Source organism: Rhinoderma darwinii, chromosome 1 (genome assembly GCF_050947455.1).
Source record: "Rhinoderma darwinii isolate aRhiDar2 chromosome 1, aRhiDar2.hap1, whole genome shotgun sequence".
Lineage (NCBI taxonomy): Eukaryota > Metazoa > Chordata > Amphibia > Anura > Rhinodermatidae > Rhinoderma > Rhinoderma darwinii.
In genome coordinates this window covers 165,059,167-165,064,579 of record NC_134687.1, presented here as the reverse complement: position 1 = coordinate 165,064,579, position 5,413 = coordinate 165,059,167, and positions in this window count along the sequence as shown.

Here is a 5,413-nt window from a genome sequence, read left to right as displayed (position 1 = left end):
GCAGCAGGAGCCAGGCTGTATATAACAGCCGGGCTCCTGCCGCTGATCGCATGGGTACGCTGTCAGTACCCGCGCGATCACAGGACGGATATATCCGTCCTCCTGCGCGAACTAGCAGCTGCTGAGAACGGATATATCCATCCTTCGGCGTTAAGGAGTTAAAAACAACAACTTGTCCAGAAAAAAAAACAAGCCCTCATACAGCTGTGTCGATGGAAAAATAAAAAAGTTATGACTTTAGAAGGGAGGAAAACCCAAAAATGAAAAACATAAAAATTGCTGCGGCCGTAAGGAGTTAATATTACTATCCAGTCATGATTTAAAAACATGTCATTTTGTAATATAAACGTTCTTCTATTGTCCATTATTTTTTTGCTCCCTGAATACAGCCAGCAATGTAAACAATTGATTTGTTCACTCTGGTTGCCTTGGCTACGTCCAGGGACCTGTGCAGTGTAGCAACTGTGAACGTGCCCAGTCATGTCAGTGTGTCACATGATTATATAATCCTGAACTTAGTCTGTACATGGTCCTGCTCATCTATAGATGGCATCTCGTGGTTTTATGACTGCATTATATACATGGTTTTAAGTACCTTAAGGGCTGCTATAGTGCTGCTTGCTCAGCCTTTCATTTACCGCAGGTGAGCATGGCATATGGTTACATTTTTAGGGAAGCATCCTCCAGAGTGCACATATATACTTAGATCTTCTTCTAGTGAAGTTGGTAGGAAAGGAAGATGCAGGATCCAAGGCAAATGAAATCAAAGGTTTTGGTTTGTGAAGCCATTCCCATAAAAGCTTAATCCCTTGTCACACAAAGGTCATCTTTCCTTTAAAATGTGTTTATGATCCCTTTGTGCATTGTATCTTGCCACAAAAGCTCCTCTGCAGTCTCAAGGATGAAGGGGCAGGTCTATAGCTCTCATGGGGGGTTTATTGCCCTCACTGGCATAAGAATAGCGACAAGAGACCAAACCAGTGCCAATGTGACAAAAGATGAACCCCAAGGGCTCACATGAGCTGGCTTTCATGTAGCACATAAATCTTGAAGAGTTGGAATAATTAAAAAGGCTTCTCCTGGGGGGCTTCATGATTTGTTTTTACATTTCCCTAGACTTTCATTTCCACATCTAGTGGTCCAATTGGGATGCATCAAGAGGAGGGAGTATATGAAGTTGCCCAATATACTTTTTAATTAATGTTGTCTTATAGCCCGTTTGTTATAGATCAATGTGTATTGCCAGCTCTATCATTGTTATATATTATGGATTATGAGTCCTTGTTCAAATCACTCAGAAACGTGAAGGGAATGGAAAAAATAATTGTGACAGTGATTACCTTATTGCCACCATTTTGAAAATGTTATGCCACTTAATGGATCAATTAGACTTGTCCAGAGCCTTAGTGCTACATATGGGCAAGAATGTGGTTTCACCAGCCTTGGGCACGCAATTTTGGTCTGAATCCAACTTTCAGCTGTGAGACAGTCATTTACATAGATGCAGAAGAATTTGTGCTATCATACAACTGTGATGCCCAAAATAATAAAAGTACTCATATAAGCCACTAATTCTCAAAAAATTATATCATTGTAAGAGGCATTACTAAAGTGACAAGAAGTTGCATAGTCGGGAGAAGTTTCCACCTAGGGTGTAGCTACTCCCCAAATACTAAATAAGCTTTCCTGCCAAATCACCACTGAAACACCAATTTCCCAGTACAAAGCGGTTTCTCCTGAGCCCTTTGCTTTGTCACTGGCTGGATTTCAATACATAAGAAGTTGCTAGATATTGGTCATACCTAAAAGAAAAAAAAACCTACACTGAAACCTCAGTAAAATATTAACACTGACTTATGACTCCTTTATCCAACATAGCTTGTCTAGTATAGTAGTTGCAGCAGTTGGGGGATATCTGCCAGGTAGAGAGCAATGGGTCCAAGAGGCGTTGTACACTCCCATTCTATTCCAAGTAATATTCTGAATGGACTCTTCCAACTTTAAGTTGGTTAACATAATAACTGGTATGCGGTATGACATTTCAATAGGTTATCTAAAACTCTATTGATTTCAAACAAACATTGATCTCATGCTGTTAAAGCTTACTTAGGGGTTGTCGGCTTTGGACAATCTATATACAATGAAGGAAATAAGTATTTGATCCCTTGCTGATTTTGTAAGTTTGCCCACTGTCAAAGACATGAACAGTCTAGAATTTTTAGGCTAGGTTCATTTTACCAGTGAGAGATAGATTATATATATATATATATATATATATATATATATATATATATATATATATATATATATATATAAAAAAAAAGAAAATCACATTGTCAAAATTATATATATTTATTTGCATTATGCACAGAGAAATAAGTATTTGATCCCCTACCAACCATTAAGAGTTCAGCCTCCTCCAGACCAGTTACACGCTCCAAATCAACTTGGTGCCTGCATTAAAGACAGCTGTCTTAAATGGTCACCTGTATAAAAGACTCCTGTCCACAGACTCAATTAATCAGTCTGACTCTAACCTCTACAACATGGGCAAGACCAAAGAGCTTTCTAAGGATGTCAGGGACAAGATCATAGACCTGCACAAGGCTGGAATCGGCTACAAAACCATAAGTAAGACGCTGGGTGAGAAGGAGACAACTGTTGGTGCAATAGTAAGAAAATGGAAGACATACAAAATGACTGTCAATCGACATCGATCTGGGGCTCCATGCAAAATCTCACCTCGTGGGGTATCCTTGATCCTGAGGAAGGTGAGAGCTCAGCCGAAAACTACACGGGGGGAACTTGTTAATGATCTCAAGGCAGCTGGGACCACAGTCACCAAGAAAACCATTGGTAACACATTACGCTGTAATGGATTAAAATCCTGCAGTGCCCGCAAGGTCCCCCTGCTCAAGAAGGCACATGTACAGGCCCGTCTGAAGTTTGCAAATGAACATCTGGATGAGTCTGAGAGTGATTGGGAGAAGTTGCTGTGGTCAGATGAGACTAAAATTGAGCTCTTTGGCATTAACTCTACTCGCCGTGTTTGGAGGAAGAGAAATGCTGCTTATGACCCAAAGAACACCGTCCCCACTGTCAAGCATGGAGGTGGAAACATTATGTTTTGGGGGTGTTTCTCTGCTAAGGGCACAGGACTACTTCACCGCATCAATGGGAGAATGGATGGAGCCATGTACCGTCAAATCCTGAGTGACAACCTCCTTCCCTCCACCAGGACATTAAAACTTATGGAGGGAGCTGAAGATCCGAGTTGCCAAGCGACAGCCTCGAAATCGTAATGATTTACAGATGATCTGCAAAGAGGAGTGGGCCAAAATTCCATCTAACATGTGTGCAAACCTCATCATCAACTACAAAAAACGTCTGACTGCTGTGCTTGCCAACAAGGGTTTTGCCACCAAGTATTAAGTCTTGTTTGCCAAAGGGATCAAATACTTATTTCTCTGTGCACAATGCAAATAAATATATATAATTTTGACAATGTGATTTTCTGTTTTGTTTTTTTTTAATATATATATATATATATATATAATCTATCTCTCACTGGTAAAATTAACCTAGCCTAAAAATTCTAGACTGTTCATGTCTTTGACAGTGGACAAACGTACAAAATCAGCAAGGGATCAAATACTTATTTCCTTCACTGTATATATTTTTTTTAGAATTGCTTCCTGATGATAAGCTGATCAAAGAGTTTTTTGCAGCTGGGAACCCCAGCGATTACCGCTCCACTCTGGCTAATAGATGTGGCCCCTCACTAAGAATTTTGCAATAGTATGTGTGTAAATGATTTTTAAAAACCATACAGCACCTTTACGGTATTCATATTGCATATTCGATTGTAGCACAATACAGTACCATAGGGACAGGTCAGAGGACAACCGTTTACCATGTTACAATCTCACAAATGATAACGACCCCCATATTATCATCTTCAGTGTTCTAGTGGTCGGCAGAACTATACAGGAATCTTCTTTGCTCGACATCCCATGCGCATTAGTGTCCGTCTTCTGCCCTCTCATTTATTGCAAGTACTCATCCTCCACAGAGACCTGCTTTGCTTACATATACTGGGGGATCACGTGATCCTTTCGCCCAGTAGGGGCAGAATCCAAGCAATGTATGTCAACAACAGCTTGGACATAACCACTAATCACTAACGTGAAACAATATGATGTCGATCACGTGACTGCTACTCTTTACTATTAAAAACTCCTTTTAAAGTTTTGGACTATGTGCCTCTTTTTTCTAGATACACAAGTCATTTGTAGGGAGCTCATATATGTTAGATATGAGCTAAACAGATCATTTGCATTGGGCAAGTACAACGTGTTAGCTACAATGACTTCATCACAGTAATTGGAATTATTGCAAAGGATAAATCTGGTCAGAGCCATGAGATTACGGTCAGCTAGACAATTGTGACGGCTATCTGCTCCAACTCCACCACAAACATATCGTTTGGCCAAACTAAGAACAGGATAAGTGGCTACCATCGATTTTGCTTTTCTCTGGGGAAATTCAACCTGTCTGATCCCCTCCCCGCCCCCCACAGCAGACATCGGTGATGGTCTGTAACATAGGTGTAAAATCAGCAAGATACACCAACAAAAATCTCATGTCTATGGCCAGTAAGGTCTGTGATCACTTCCAGAGGCCTGGCTGTAGTCTCTTGTAATGGCCTGGAGAGGAGCACAACGGCTCTGTAGGATATTCTGTTACATTAGCATTTACCTCCAGGTGGTAATTAATGTACAGTAACCAACCTCCCATGGTGCATCAATAAGGTAAAGCTTCCTTATACTGTATTACTAAAAGTGTCTTTCTCATTGAGGAATCCGGTGCACAGCACATAAGCCTTTTCTGAAGTGTGAATGCGATTAATGTGGGAATCCTTACTAAGGCCTTATGCACACGAGCGTATTTCACGTCCCTGTGCTGTCTGTTTTTTCACGGACACCACACGGACCTATAAAAATCAATGGGGCTATTCAGACATGTATTGATTTTCACGCACCGTGTGTCCGTTGCTTGAAACTCACTGCATGTCCTATTTTGGTGCGTTTTTGCGCTCCACACAGCCCATTGAAGTCAATAGGTGCGTGAAAAAACTTGACAGCACATGGACGTCATCTGTGTGCCGTCCGTGATTTACGCAACAGTTGCTAAAGAAATGATGAGGAAAAAAGACCCACCTCCTTCAGTTTTTTTTGCTGACGTAAAAAACGCGTGACATACGGATGACATACGAGCGTTAAAAACTACGCGCAACATACACGGATGTGACACGGAACCGCAATGCAAGAAAAATGCTGCATTTTTTACGCGCAAAATGGACACGTTCGTGTGAATAAGGCCTAACAATGTACAGTTTTCCTACTTTTACTGA